Source organism: Oryctolagus cuniculus, chromosome 9 (assembly GCF_964237555.1).
Source record: "Oryctolagus cuniculus chromosome 9, mOryCun1.1, whole genome shotgun sequence".
Classification (NCBI taxonomy): Eukaryota; Metazoa; Chordata; class Mammalia; order Lagomorpha; family Leporidae; genus Oryctolagus; species Oryctolagus cuniculus.
Genome location: NC_091440.1, coordinates 67,158,685 through 67,174,770, shown reverse-complemented (window position 1 = coordinate 67,174,770; position 16,086 = coordinate 67,158,685). Strand labels below are relative to the sequence as shown.

At 44.3% G+C, this 16,086-nt stretch overlaps 1 pseudogene; it reads right to left on the bottom strand.

Moving 5' to 3' along the window:
• Nucleotides 1-1,867: 1,867 nt before the first annotated feature.
• Nucleotides 1,868-2,004, bottom strand: LOC127487264 (U2 spliceosomal RNA; annotated as a pseudogene).
• Between the last annotated feature and the right edge of the window lie 14,082 nt (nucleotides 2,005-16,086).

Here is a 16,086-nt window from a genome sequence, read left to right as displayed (position 1 = left end):
GATGTCTACAAGCTAACTTATCTTCACAGGTGTTTTCCTCAAATTCCCTTGGATGCAAGAAATCACTCAGGTTACTTCGGTCACGGGAAAGTTGGTAGAAACATTCAGGGTAAGAATCTAAGCCATGAAGCCAGGCCTCAGAGTAACCTCAAAGAATGAACAAGAAATTAAGCTGCGTGGGCTGTGGCTGGAGGTGGCTCTGGATGCAGGGCAGCTCTGGGGACTGGCTGCTGTGCTCATTACCAGCAGGGGCAGCCCAAGACGCTCTGTCCCAGACATCTGCCTTTCCAACTGGCCTGTTTCATCTTGTGCTCCCGTTATCAACTTCTCCACTCCCTTCCACATTTTTGGTTAATTTCTACCATTGAAGGCATCTGATTGGCTCAGCTAACAGTCATCAGGCATATTTAGACTGAATTTTATTTCAGACTATTTCATGGTTCCATTGCACAGATCGTGTTTGGCTGCCTTTGTTTAAGTACCCTCTTCTGTCTCAATTTTGATGGGGTTAAGAGGAGCGGAACATGGCTCCTCTCTGTTGACTTTATTGTAATCAGCTTATAATTTTCCAAATATTTAACCACTAATGGCACAGGCAGTGATGAGTCAATTCTGACTGGTGTGCCATCAGGAGTGCCAATGGCCCAGTGGACATGGGGTCATTCTCTCCCATACCAGTTTACATGTCCCTCAAAAAGGTATCATAGCACTACTCACAACAGCCACAAAGTGGAAACAACCCAAATGCCCATCCACAGATCAAGAGATGCACAACTTATTGTATACCTACAGTAGAATATTATTTAGCAATGGAGGAGAGTGAAGTACTGATACCTGCTAGAATGTGGATGAACGTTGAAAATACCATGTGGATGAAAGAAAACAAATTCAGAAGACTATCTATTAGAGTATTTCATTTATATAAACTCTCCAGACTCAGGAAATGCATCATTGGTGGCTGCCAGGAGCTTGGCATGGGAAACAACTGCTGGTGGGTGCTGAGTTCTTTCTTAGGGTGAAGGAAATGTTTTGTAAATATACCAAATGCCACTGAATTGTACACTTAAAAATGGTAAAGCTTATGTTAAGTAAATCTTGATTTAAAAAAGCAGTACATCAAAAAGAGGGGTGATGTTGCACATCTGCCAATGACAAATGGACATTCATAGCCTTTTTAAAATTTCTGCACAGGCCACTTGGCATCTGGTTGTTCTAAGATCAATGTATTTTATTATCATGACTGTTCGTTTGTTCAACAAATATTTACTAAAGCTCTTTCAGGTGTCAGGTGCTGGGGACATGGCAGTGAACAGTCCTAGGGAGGCTGTCCCCACTGGCTTCTTACACAGTGGATTAGAATCAAGCCTGTGCTGGCCGGCGCCACGGCTCATTAGGCTAATCCTCCACCTGTGGCGCCGGCACCTCGGGTTCTAGTCCCAGTTGGGGCACTGGATTCTGTCCCAGTTGCTCCTCTTCCAGTCCAGCTCTCTGCTGTGGCCTGGGAAGGCAGTGGAGGATGGTCCAAGTGCTTGGGCCCTGCACCTGCATGGGAGACCAGGAAGACTGGCGGCCATTTGGGGGTGAACCAACGGAAGGAAGACCTTTCTCTCTGTCTCTCTCTCTCTCTCACTAACTCTGCCTGTCAAAAAAAAAAAAAAAAAATCAAGCCTGTGCTAAGCGCCATGGCTATTTTGCAAATTTATAATGGAGTTAGAAGAGCTCCCTGGCAAAGTGCCCTTTTAGGTGAGATATGAAAGGTGAGGAAGGTTGGCTGCCCTACGAAGCTGGGGAGTGGGTGTGGATGGGGTTAGGATGGTGGGAGGACAGTAATACCAGTTCTGAAGGCCCCAACATGGGAAGGAGCCCTAAAGGCTGTTCATTTTGACCTTAGAAACAAAGGGAAGTCAGTGAAGAGTCTTATATGTGAGATAAAATGAGATTGGTGTATTAATCTGATAAGAACAGGTACTACACTTGATCTTAGCCAAAAGACCGAGAAGTGATTAGATTTGTGTATTAAAAAACGATTCCACTGCAGAGAGAGTGCAATGAGGGAGAGCTTGAGGGAAGGCAGGGAGACCACTTAGAAGATATTGTCCTAGTCTTTTTTTTTTTTAATTGACAAAAAAGTATATATATTGATGGGGTATAGCAAGTTTTCTTTTTTTAAAGATTTATTTATCTATTTGGGAAACAGAGTTACAGAGAGGCAGAGGCAGAGTGAGAGAGAAGTCTTCTGTCTGCTGGTTCACTCCCCAAATGGCTGCAATGGCCGGAGCCAGGGCAGTCTGAAGCAAGGAGCCAGGAGCCAGGAGCTTCTTCCAGGTCTCTCACGTGGGTGCAGGGGCCCAAGGACCTGGGATATCTTCCACTGCTTTCCTAGGCCATAGCAAAGAGCTGGATTAGAAGTGGAGCGGCCGGGACTCGAATCTGTGTCCACATGTGATTCCAGCACTGCAAGTGGCGACTTTACCTGCCAGGCCACAGTGCCAGCCCCACAATTTGTTTTAAAATCTGTATACATGTGGAATAGCTAAAGCAGGCTAAATAACATATACACTATCTTACATGCTTTTTTTCTGTGGTGAGAACTCTTAAAATTTACTCTCTAAGCAATTTTCAAGAATATAATACATTATTGTTAACTATAGTCACCATGCTGTAGAATCTATCTAAATGATTTCCTTCTATATAACTGAAATTTTGTATGCTTTGACCAACATCTATCAATCTCTTCACCTCCATCAGCCCCTGTCACAATTCTACTCACTGTATTTATGAGTTAAACTTTTTAGATTCCACATACAAATGAAATCATGCAATATTTGTCTTTCCATGCCTGGCTTATGTCACTTAACACAATGTTCCCTGCATTCATCAGTGTTGTACAAGTGGCAGGACTTCCTTTTTTTAAAAGGCAAAATAGTATTCCATTGTGTATATGAAGGCACTTCAAAAAGTTCATGGAAAAATGGGATTAAAAGATAAGTGTTTTATTGCAAAACTTTTGGAAATCATCCATATGTTTTTTAATAATATGTGTTCTCCATATACTTTTTGAAGATCCTTCATATATTCCACATTTTCTTTATCCATTCATCCTTTGGTATGTATTTAGGTTGTTTCTATTTCTTGGCTATTGTGAATAGTGCTCCAATAAGCTTAGGAGTGCATTTGTCTCTTTGACACTCTGATTTCATTTCCTTTGGATATATGCCTGATGGCAGGATTACTGCATCATATGGTAGTTCTATTTCTAATTTTTTGAGGGAGCTCCATACTGCTTTCCATACTGTTGTACCAGTTTTCATTTCCAACACTGTACAAGCCATTCTTTTTTTTTTTTTAATTTTGTTAATCACCACTAATTGACTAGTGCTTTATTTATTTATTTATTTTGACAGGTAGAGTTATAGACAGTGAGAGAGAGAGAGACAGAAAGAATGGTCTTCCTTCTGTTGTTCACTCCCCAAATGGCCGGTACGGCCGGAGCTACACCGATCCGAAGCCAGGAGCCAGGTGCTTCTTCCTGGTCTCCCATGCGGGTGCAGGGACCCAAGCACTTGGGACATCCTCCACTGCCTTCCCGGGCCACATCAGAGAGCTGGACTGGAAGAGGAGCAACCAGGACTAGAACCTGGTGCCCATATGGGATGCTGGCACCACAGACGAAGGATTAACCAGGTGAGCCACAGTACCAGTCCCACAAGCCATTCTTAACAGTTGTGAAGTTTCATTGTGTTTTTTAAAAAAATTTTTGTTGTAATTAGATTTTTATTTATTTGAGAGACATAGAGATATATAGAGAGATAGATCAGAGAGAGAAAGAGACAGAGAGACAGATGGAGAGATCTTCTATCCTCTGATTCACTCTCTAAATGCCCACAGCAGCTGTGGTTGGATTGGGAGCCAGAAATCCAACCCAGATTTCCAATGTGGACAATAGGAACCCAATCACTTGAGCCACCATCTGCTGCTTCCCAGAGTAGGCATTAGCAGGAAGGTAGAACCAGAGTCAGAGTTAGGACTTGAACCCACTCCCATATGGGATACAGGCATCCCAAGAGATACCTTAACTGCTATGCCAACCGCCTATCTCCATTGTAGTTTTAATTTGCATTTCTCTAATATTAACTATGTTGAGCATTTTTTCCAAATATGAAAAAAAACAGGTAAACAAAATAGCTTTTGGCCATTTGTATGTCTTTTTTTTTTTTTTTGACAGGCAGAGTGGATAGTGAGAGAGAGAGTGAGAAAGGTCTTTCTTTGCAGTTGGTTCACCCTCCAATGGCCGCCGCGGCCGGCGCACCATGCTGATCGGATGGCAGGAACCAGGTACTTATCCTGGTCTCCCATGGGGTGCAGGGCCCAAGCACTTGGGCCATCCTCCACTGCCTTCCCGGGCCACAGCAGAGAGCTGGACTGGAAGAGGGGCAACCGGGACTAGAACCTGGTGTGCCTGCGCTGCTAGGTGGAGGATTAGCCTATTGAGCCGAGGCGCCAGCCCATTTGTATGTCTTCTTTTGAGAAATGTCTATTCAAGTCCTTTGCCCATTTTCTGTTAGTCTTAATGAGAGAAAGTAGTGACTTAGACTTGGATGATAATAATGGAGCAGATATTTTAGAAGCTGAAATTGCAAGGATATCACAATAAATGACTATTTAAAAAAACTAACTAACACCATGAATATCACAGAATCCTGGGGGAAAAACCCACAATACTTTTACTGATTAACTACCTAACATACCTTTATAATGCTTATTTCTATTTATTGTCTACATACACTTTGATCACCTCTGTGTGACCACATTTTGTGATATCATTTTAAAGAAAGCAGAAAGATAATTCAGTCTGTTATTTCTTTTTTTAATTATCGACAGCTGGGATATATTAAAGTGTTTGATTTCACACTAACATGCTTGCTATTTATAGTGCTATCAGTTTGTGTTCTATAACCCAGAGATTGTAATAAACTCTAATTTTTAAAAAAATATTTATTTACTTATTTTGGAAGTCAGAGTTGTAAAGCAGAGGGCATGACAGAGTGAGAGAGAGCTTATATCCACTGGTTCACTCCCCAGATGGCTGGAAGCCAGGACCCGGGAGCTTCATCTGGGTCTCCCACATGAGTTGCAGAGACTCAAACTTGGGCCATCTTCCGCTGCTTTTCCCAGGCTATTAGCAGGGAGCTGGACTGGAAGTGGAGCAGCGAGGACTTGAACTGGTGCCCATACGGGATGCTGGCATTGCAAGCACAGGCTTTATCCACTGCACCACAGAGCTGGCCCCAATAAACTCTGCTTCACATGATTCCCATTTTTAAAAAAACTTGTTGGCAAATTTTTTAAATTTATAATCGCTAAATCCTTACATATATTTCTGTTAGGCTAATATATTCAGTTGGGCCATATGTCTGTAAGAGCTAAAAGTTTGCTTATAATTTTACATGTTTAATATTAAAATACATTTCCACAGCCTTCTGACTCTGTCTCTTTCAAGTCTTGTTTCTTTCCAACTACTTACATAACTCTAGTATCAAGGGCTAAACAGCAGGCTCATCATTGTGACCCCTGGCCTTGTACCTCGGAGTCAGAATGGCAGCTGGCTGGCCCAGTGGGTGGAAGGAGTGTTTCTGGAAAGCATCCCTACACCAGGACATCTAGTCATAATCTAACCACACATGCAGAGATTGTACATCGCATAAATACATCCCACTCCACCCCAAATCTCCTGATGCCACCACAGTGCCACACTCCACAAAGGAAGGTGTGATGGAGTGGATGTCCCAGTGGAAAGGGAGCAGATGGTCTTTTTTTTTTTTTTTTTTTTGATTTTTTTTTTTTTTTTTTTTTTTGACAGGCAGAGTGGACAGTGAGAGAGAGAGACAGAGAGAAAGGTCTTCCTTTGCCGTTGGTTCACCCTCCAATGGCCGCCACGGCCGGCGCGCTGCGGCCGGCGCACCGCACTGATCCGATGGCAGGAGCCAGGAGCCAGGTGCTTTTCCTGGTCTCCCATGGGGTGCAGGGCCCAAGCACCTGGGCCATCCTCCACTGCACTCCCTGGCCATAGCAGAGAGCTGGCCTGGAAGAGGGGCAACCGGGACAGAATCCGGCGCCCCGACCGGGACTAGAACCCGGTGTGCCGGCGCCGCAAGGTGGAGGATTAGCCTAGTGAGCCGCGGCGCCGGCTTGATGGTCTTAAACAATCGTGATAAAGCCTGTAATTCTGCAAAGTTTGCAAAACCATATGACACATTGAAAATTGTTGGTGCTTCTCCCGGCGCCTTCAGACAGGTTCATGGAGAGAGGTGCCCTGAAGCTGATGCCTCATCAGTTTCGCCAGCACTCTCCTTGCACTTGCGTGCTTTGTGATTTTCATAGACGTCGCCAAATTGTCCTCTTCAGAGGTTGTACCCATTCACCCTGCCACCCACAAGCCGAGTCTTCCCTTCCCAAGACTTTGACTGCACAGTGTGTTATCAAATGTGTAGATTTCTGCCAATCTGATGGGTGGGGCAGAACAACTTAGAATAATTGTACCTTGCATTTTTCTAATTATAAGGTGAGCATCTTGCCTTAGGTCTAAGAGCCACATGTATTTCCTTTTCTGTGAACTCTCAGGTAATTGTCTTTGCCTTTTTTCCACTGTGTTGTCAGCCCTTTCCTTATTGATTACTAGGAACTCATTATGTATTGGTAGATTAGTTAATATGGGTTGAAAACCTTTATTATCTGTTGTTAATCTTTTTTTTTCTTATGGTGTATATGTGTTTTATTGTTTGTTTTCGTCAGACTGAGGTTTTAAATTATTATGCTATCATTTTTCCTTTGTAACTTCTGGATTTTTAGTAATAGGAAAAAGATGCTTCTCCCTTTAAGATTTAAGAATTATTTTATTTATTCAAAAGACAGAGTTACAGAGAGAAGTAGAGCTGGAGAGAGAGGTCTTCCATTTTGCTGGTTCACTCCCCAAATGGCCACAATGGCCAGAACTGAGCTGATCTGAAGCCAAGAGCTAGGGTCTCCCCCGTGCGTGCAGAGGCCATCTTCTACTGCTTTTCCAGGCCATAGCTGAGAGCTGGATCAGAAGTGGAGCAGCCAGGACTTGAACCAGCGCCCATATGGGATGCCGGTGCTACAGGTTGGGGCTTTAACCCACTGTGCCACAGCACCAGCCCCTTCCGTTAAGATTATAAACAGGGCCAGTGCAGTGGCACAGTTGGTTAAGCTGCCATCTGCAGCACTGGCATCCTATATGGGCGCTGGTTCAAGTCCCAGCTGCTCTGCTTCTGATCCAGCTCCCTGCTAATGTGCCTGGGAAAGCAGCAGAGGATGGCCAAAGTCCTTGGACCCTGCACCCACATGGGAGACCCAGAAGAAGCTCCTGACTCCTGGCTTCAGTGTGGCGTAGCCCTGACCATTGCAGACATTGAGGGCATGAACCAGGGGATGGAAGATTTCCTGGTCTCGCTCTCTCTTTCTATGTAATTCTGACTTATAAATAAATCTTTTTAAAAAAGATTATAAACAAATTTTATCATGTCTAGTACAAAAAATATTTGATCCATGTGATATGGAAAATTTAGAAAGTTAATGGTTTATGTGAACAATCTAGGCACTGCAGAAGACAGAACTCTAGATCTTAGGGGCCAGCATTGTGTTGCAACAGGTTAATCTGGCAATGGTGATGTCAGCATCCCGGAAAGAAGTACAAGTTCAGTCCCGGACACTCCACTTCCAATCCAGCCCCCTTAACGCGCCTGGAAAGGCAGCAGAAAGTGGTCCAAGTGCTTGGGCTGCTGCCACATCTGTGGAGACCCGGATGGAGCTCCTGATCCCTGCTTCAGCCTGGCCCAGGCCTGGCTGTTACAGCTATTGGAGGTGTGAAACAGCAGATGGAAGATCTTTCTGTCTCTTCCTTTCTTTCTGATGCTTTGCCTTTCAAATAAATCTTAAAAAAAAAAAAAAAAAAAAAAAAAAAAAAAAACTTTAGATACCAATCAAAGGACACTGTTCCTAAGCTTTATCTTCAAGAAAAAAAAACCAACCGTGTACTTCTAATTAATACTTAAATATTGGTATGCTTTCCTCATCAAGCTGATATTCTTTGGACGGCTATTATGTGCTGAGTCATCACATTTCCCTGTGATAAAGAGCACAATACTGGGAATGAAAGAATTCCAAATAAAGACCAGTCTATTCTCAGAAGTAGAAATAATAAATAAATGTAATGCTCAGTGGCCAGAAATAAAAATTCTTCATGCTTCCCAGACGTCTTAATATTTATAACATTACAGATAGTTCTGTGCTTTCTTCATGGCTGGTGCCTCCAGCTTCCTGTGGAGGAACTCCTCCTTCGGCGCGGGGCTCAGCAGTCTCCCTTTGTAGTGCAGGTACTCATTTTCCAGGAAAAGATCAAATGCTCCTCTCAGCTGGAAACACCCACGCTCCCAGTGATTTCAAAGGGCTTCTCGCTCTCACATTCCAGACATGTCCGAACTAAACCCTGGTCAGAAAAAGACCTAGGCCTGATTTCCAGTGCAATTTGTTGTCTTTCCCTTTCGAATTAGATTCTTAAAAAAATACTCATGCTAAACGGGCCAGATGGAGGTGAAAGGAGGCGAAGTATCAGGAATGCAGAATGGGCCAGGGTAGAGATCTACTGTACCACGCGAGGGTCATGCTTAACGATATTGCTGCTGGGCTTGGGATTTCTGCTAAATGAGCAAATTGCTGATGTTTTTGTCACATACACAAAAATCAGTCACTAAGTGAAAAGGTGGATATTTTGATTACAAACCTTGTTTCACTAACTGTATATACATCAAAGCATCGTGTTATATATCTTAACTGTATAGAATAAAAGAAAAATTTTAAATGTGCTATTCTTTAGCCAGACCTATAATTTAATAACTACAGGCTACTTTTACATGAATTCTTATGTAGTTTTTATCCCCAATGAAGGTAGTGTTTGTTTACCTTTCTGTGGTGTTAAAGATAAACACAGCGAGTTCTAGGGGTCTCCCTTTGGTGCTTTCTTACCCAGGCCCATTGAGCAAATTTAGGGAACTGGAACCAACTGGGTGCTGAGGACGGGTGCCAATCAGAAACTGAAAAGCTGAAGGGCTTTCAGGATGGAAAGGTGCCTCTGAGATCTCTCTCAGTTGAACCCCCTCGTGTTAGAGGCCCAGAGAACTCTGAGTGTAGTGACAAGTGACCTATATTTAACTCAAGTCATCACACCCATCAATAAAAGAGCTGCTTAGCCCTATTCATTAAGGCTGTGTAATTCATGTAGTTACTGTGTTAATTTTGTTTATTCTTTAAAAAGTGTAAGTGTAAATATGTTTGGGAAATATCATCCCAAATCCTTCTACCTAGGGTCAATCATTGTCAAAAGGCCGCAGGAGGGGCCAGTTCTGTGGCACAGCAGGTAAAGGCACAGGCATCCCCTATGCCACAGGCATATTATATGGGCATGGGTTTGAGACCCGGCTGCTCCACTTCAGATCCAGCTTCATGCTAATGCACCTGGGAAAGCAGCGGAGGATGGCTCAAGTACTTGGGCCCCTGCACCTACAGGGGAGACCCAGAAGAAGCTCTTGGCTCCTGGCTCCTGGCTCCAGTTTGGTCCAGCCCCAGCCATTGCAGCCATCTGGGGAATGAACTCATGGATAGAAGATTTCTGTCTCTGTCTGTGTGTATATCTCTCTCTCTCTCTGTCTGTAACTGTTTTATGAAAAAAAAAATCTTCGAAAAAATAATAAGGCAGTAGGAGCATCTCACAGGGAGCTGTGGAGTCAGCCTGTGCCAGGCAGAACTTCACAGTTCCACCACTGACTGGCTGTGTGATCGGGCCTAGTTACTTAAACTTTTTGAGCCGTGGTTTCTTTATCTCTAAAACATGGGTGATAATATTCATCTCATAGTGGAAATGAAAGTATTATCATATGAGTAAAGCATTGTGTCAGTGACAGGCATACTTGTGTTTAGTTCTGTTAGCTAGTACTAACTGACTAGTACTAGAGTTGCAATAATACTCAACAGAGGCTGGTGTTGTGGCACAATGGGTAAAGATACCCCCTATGACACAGGCATCCCATATGTGCGCCGGTTTAAATCCCAGCTGCTCCACTTCTGATCCAGCTCTCTGCTATGGCCTGGGAAAGCAGCGGAAGATGACCCAAGTGCTTGGGCCCCTGCACCCCTGTGGGAGATTTGGAAGAAGCTCCTGGCTCCTGGTTCCAGCCTGGCTCAGCCCCAGTGTTGTGGTCATTTGAGGAGTGAGTCAGCGGATAGAAGATCTTTCACTCTCTCTCCTTCTCTCTGTAATTCTATCTTTCATATAAACAAATAAATCATTTTTAAAAAATATAAATTTTTGTGTCATTATGTCATACACCTTTTTCTAGATCATCAAATAATCTTTATTAATGTAAACCTTCTGTTCATGTCAGGATCATGTTTGTAAAGGAAAAGGGTTATTTTCCATTCAAATCCTGAGGTTGCAAATACCTTCTCCCTGGCAGGGAAAAAAAAAAGCTGAATCAGCAGCTCCCAGCAGAGGCCAAGAGAAATGGGGGTTAATTCAGAGGAACTATTTTGGAATAAACAGCTGGATTTACAAGGGTGTACATGAGAATGCTTTGATGCATGCATTTAGAGAGTAAAGGAGATAGAATAATTGATGGCTATATTGGCAGATCAAAGTATCTCCAGGGCATTGAAGGCTGTGGAGTTAAGTCGTGTGCACTTTTCCTGCAGTTAGTGTCTGTCCTTTGTGAGCATAATAATAATTTGTCCTCACACAGGACCTTTCATCTGGGGAGGAGCTCAAAGCACTTTGAAGATGTTAATAAGAAAAAGACCTGCTAATTAAGATCGCTTAAAAATAAAAACTCCTTTCAGCATGTTTGCATGATTGCTGGGAAGGTTCTGACAAAGAGATTCGCTATCATGGGGGTGGTTTCCTATGTGTGCCTTTTAAATCACACTGTTGGATTTTGCATACAGATGAAATGGCTTTCTCTGAACAGCCACACCAGATGTAGCCAGATTAGTTCAACTGTCTAGGATGTGCCTGCCTTGCACATCACACATTTACCCCAAAAAGTTTTCGACAGAGCAAAGAGCAGTGCCATGTTGGAGATTCGGAACGAGTTTTCAGATGATGCTGTAGACTATACCCAGCACAACGAGCCGGGAGAAGGACAAAGCATTCCCAGATCTTTCTGCAACACATTTGTTAAAGGAAATGCAAATCGCAAAAACTGTGGAGCCCTTTGCCCCCAGCAGTACATGGTGGACAGGGTGAAGTTCTTTGAGCTTCCACTCCAACTGTCCTACACCCACCATACTGAAGCAAATCCCTATATAGCAAATCCCTTTCACAAGCAATTCAGTGAAATCCTCCCCAGTCACAGTAGTCAGACTTCATAGAACCTTCCTGTCTGCTCTTTGGGCAAGTATGTTATTTTCCAACTATTTAGCTTTTAAGTCATTTTATCTTATGTCAGTTAAACTTTTATAGTTCTCCCATACAAGACAGTCAATTCTGGGGCCGGCGCTGTGGCATAGCAGGTAAAGCCATTGCCTGCTGTGTCCCATATGAGCACCAGTTTGAGTTCTGGCCACTCCACTTCAAATCCAGCTCTCTACTAATGGCCTGGGAAAGTAGTGGAAGATGGCCCAAGTGGTTGGGTCCCTGTACCCGTGAGGGAGACCCAGAAGAAGCTTCCGGCTCCTGCTGTTGGGGTCTTTTAGGTAGTGAACCAGAAGATGGAAGACCTCTCTCTCTCTGCCTCCACCTCTCTAACTCTTTCAAATAAGCAAATAAATCATAAAAAAAGACAGTCAACTCCAAGAAGACTAAAAAAATATTTTATTCTCTTTTTAAAAAATATTTATTTTTCTGAAAGTCAATTATAGAGAGAGAGAGATCAATTTCCATTTTCTAGTCCAGTCCCCATATGGCCACAATGGCAAGGGTTGGGCCAGGCTGAAGCCAGAAGCCAGGAGCTTCATTCAGGTCTCCCACATGAGTGCCAGGGGCCCAAACACTTGGGCCATCTTCCATTGCTTTCCCAGGTGCATTAGCAGGGAGCTGGATTGGAAGAGGAGCTGTCAGGTCTCAAACCAGAGCCCATGTGGGATAGCTGGCCTAACAAGCGGTGGCTTAATCTGCTGCACTACAAAGCTGGCCACAATAACTGTTTTTTCTAATTAAGAATGTTATTATAACATTTCTGTAATAGAAAAAGAAATCGGGAACAGCATGTAAACACCCAACAATAGAGCACTGGCTAACCAGAGTTACAAAACAGTCGTACAATGGAATGTTGGGTCACTATTAGAGAAAATGAAGCTGACTTGTAAAACTTCAATGACACACTGAATGGAAACTTCACACGGAGAAATATGTATTTTGAGGTCTCTCTCTCTCGCTCGCTCTCTCTCTCTCTTTTTGCAAAAGCAAAACCGATCTAGTGGCTGATTGGTAAATGCACAGTGTGAATAGACCCGGGGTCGCACAGACAGACTGATCTTGTGTCCCCGGGGGTGGGCAGGGAGGAAGCCCTGGAAATTCTGAGCAAACTATCAACAATGAAAACTTCTGGTGCGTGGGGCTGGGATGAGCGGCCTGGCTGTGAGACCACAGTCCTTTCCTTTTCACTTTAAGCTGGCTATTGTGTGAACTTGTAGCAACAAGCAAGTATTATTTTTGGTCATTAAAAAAAGGAAACTATTGACTTGAAGTTTTAATTTGTTGAACTTGCTGCAGCTGGGCAGGTGACCTAATGTCCCATATTTCTCAATTTCACAGCCGTGCTCCCTGACAGAGCTTCTGGCACTGAGCAGCCAGAGGGGACAAAGTCTTCCTTTTTTAAGAGTCAGCATTTGGCCGGATTCAACCTGACTCTCTGGGGCTTCTCTCTGGGGCACCTTTCCAGGGCGCTGCTTTCTAAACTCGGTGTCTTAATGGACTGGGCCAGATTCCCTGGCTGTCTCTGGAAGCTGTCACATCTCTCCGGGTAACTTTCCGAGGTCTCTAATGAGGCATCTCTCTACCTTTTTCAGTTGTAAATCAGTTCAGATCAAAATTCAAGCTGGAGGCTTGCTGCCCCCGAATTCCCTTCTGCTTTCTTTCTGGCCGCTGGGTTCTGGGGTTCTCGTTTGTTGGAAGCTCCCACTGCCCAGGGGATAATCAGAAATAGCTACTGGACTAATTCACTTCTTCAGGGATCCTTTGGCATTTGGACCAGAGAGAGGGGTATACATGGCTTTCTGCAGTTCGTGTACGTTGGCTCGCTGCCCGACTCAAAAGTCAAGAAAAACTCAACATTCTCTAATATGGGAGGAGTGGTAAGAGGGAATTTGTGTGAATAATGTAAATTACCTCATTTTCCTGGGCTTTGGCCTGGCCTGTTTTTTTTCCAGTGGGGCTGGTTTGGGGTTATCCTAACTTGCCAACAATCCAGAAGAGGGAAGAATTCCCCCTGGTGGTAAGGTTATATACCTGCACCGCATCCCCCATATTTCAGCTCTTGGCCAAGTTGACCACCTACAATTGAACCAGGACAAACATTTGCATTTTTCGTTATGAAAGTCTCCATTAAGAAATCAACCCAATCTTAATTGTGAGTGATATACAGAGCTATAAGCATTAGCATTCCCATTTCCCTACTATGCTGTTTTCTTGTTCTCAGTTACATATTATGCAGATTAAAATGCTTTTCTTTGTTATATCATTTTATTTCAGAAAAAAATCCTTATACAAATTCTATAATCTTAACTGGTTTTTTTTGTGTGTATTGTTATTAATGATGTTATTATGTCTGTTTATTTCGGGCCTACTTTGATTTTTACAATGTGTCTATTCCGTGATATAAGAGATTTTCTGCTTGCTGCAAAAACATTCAGAATGAGTTTATAGTCATCGATTGGCTTCTTCTTGCTAATCTCTTCACTGGGTTCCTGGGGACTGGGCTGGGTGCACAGAACATTATTAAGACAGATGCCGCTGCTCCATGTGGAGCAGGCCTAGGATGGAAGGCCCAGGCAAGTCAGCGTTCCGTGCAGCCTGGATGTTTGCCCTCTGGAGGCTCTGCCCCTGACTTTCCTTTTGGGAATAGTGCCAGAAGGGTCATGTTCCCAGATCAGAATATTCCTTTGAGTTTCTGTGTTGTGAGAACTCTATTAAACACTTTTTCCCTTGACCGTTTGTCCCTCTAAGCCTGAGATTGCTTCTGAAGTGCAGAGAGTTTAATAAATGCAAGGTTCCTACTTGGTATCTGTTTTTTTTTTTAGATTTATTTTTTATATTTGAAAGGCAGAGTTCCAGATAGATAGAGAGAGAGAGAGAGAGGGAGAGAGAGATTCATTCCCCAAATAGCTGCAACAGTCAGGGCTTGACCAGGCCAAACCTAGGAGCCGGGAGCTTCCTCCTGGTCTCCCCCATGAGTGCAGGGGTCCAAGCACTGGGGCCGTCTTCTGCTGCTTTCCCAGGCACATCAGCAGGGAGCTGGATGAGAAGTGGAGCAGTCAGGTCTTAAACCGGCGCCCATGTGGGATGCCAGCATCACAGGTGGAGGCTTCATCTACTACACTACAATGCAGGCTCCCCTGCTTGGTATCTGGACACTGTCATCAGCTTGTCCACCTATCATCAGAGACTGGAGTGTCCTTGGAGAGACTGGGTGGTGGATTTGAGGCAAGAGGATTAAGAGGGTTCAGTCCCTTGTCTGCCCCTGCGTTTGCTTCTTGTGAAGATGCTCACTGGCCACCCCAGAGGGTCACTACCCATCCTGGCCGGCCTGTGACCAAGGGACTGTGCGGGGCACAGGACTTCCAGAGTCAAACACAGGAAAGCCCCAGGTCAGCTGAAAACTCAGTACCATCCACGTGGATTCGAACTGTACGAAGCCCCTCTGTTATTCTCTCCTTCTCCTCAGTTAGCTGTTCTTCCTTTCGCCACGTATTTATTGAGTGCTGTTCCTTCTGCCTCTGAATAAAATCTATGGACTTTGAAAATGATTAACCATTAAGGCTTTGCCTGCATTTCAAAAAGGTTAGCCATGGAAACTTTTCATTTGATTTAAAACCTACACAAACATGAACTTGAGACTGGCCTGTCTGAACCGCTCTACTGTGCTGACTTACGCTTGCTGGTGGGCCTGTGAGGTGAAGGTTGACTATGACGCTTCAGGTCTGGTGGTGGGAGTGAGGAGCTGCACGGATGAGCAGATAAATGCCACCACAACTCCCGAGGGAGTGGCGTAGGAGGCTAAAGAACAAAGGGACGACTGTGGGCTGGGGACAACTGGGAGAGGCTTAGTGCAGGAAGTGGGATGTGGAGGGAGCTAGAGAGGAATCGGAAAAAAAAAAAAAAAAAAAAAAGAGGTAGGCCTGAGATGAGATGAGAAGAGAGGCTATTCTACCAGGAGGAAACAGCTGCCTGCAGACCCAGGAATGCCAGGGTGGAAGCCATGGGGGCTGCCTGCCCTGCAGCTAAGATGTCCAGTGTGTGATCGGCTGGAAGAGGATCTGTAAGGCAATTCCTGACTTCTGCGCTGCTGCCTTCGCATTGGTTATAGGCACAATGAACACAGCCTTGCCAAATGGGAGAGTGTTTATTCTCCTATTCTTCAGCCAGCTTTTATAGGGCTGGGCCTGCTGTCTCTAAAGCTTACCTGTCTCAGTAAATATTTGGAGTGCGAAGAACCGGAGTATTGTCCAGCGTCTGTGTACCTACCCCACCCTTCCTTCGATTGAGCCCACGGAAGTGTGGGGCAGCCACGGAGTGTGAGTGAGGAAGCCATCTTTCTCCTCTCGTCTACAAGTGCTGGCCCCAGCACTCGGAGCACCAGCGGCGGTGCGCGTTCTCAGCACACGCCTTGCACTTCTCAGTGACATGGCTTCCCCAACGCTGTTTTCAGTGTGAATCTTTAATGGCCTTGTCATAGATGGCACACAGCAAAATATCATGGCAGAATCTCACATTCATGGCCTTTTTTAAATTTAAGATTTATTGATTTGAAAGGCTGAGTTATGGGGGAGAGAGAGATCTTTCATATGCTGGTTCATTCC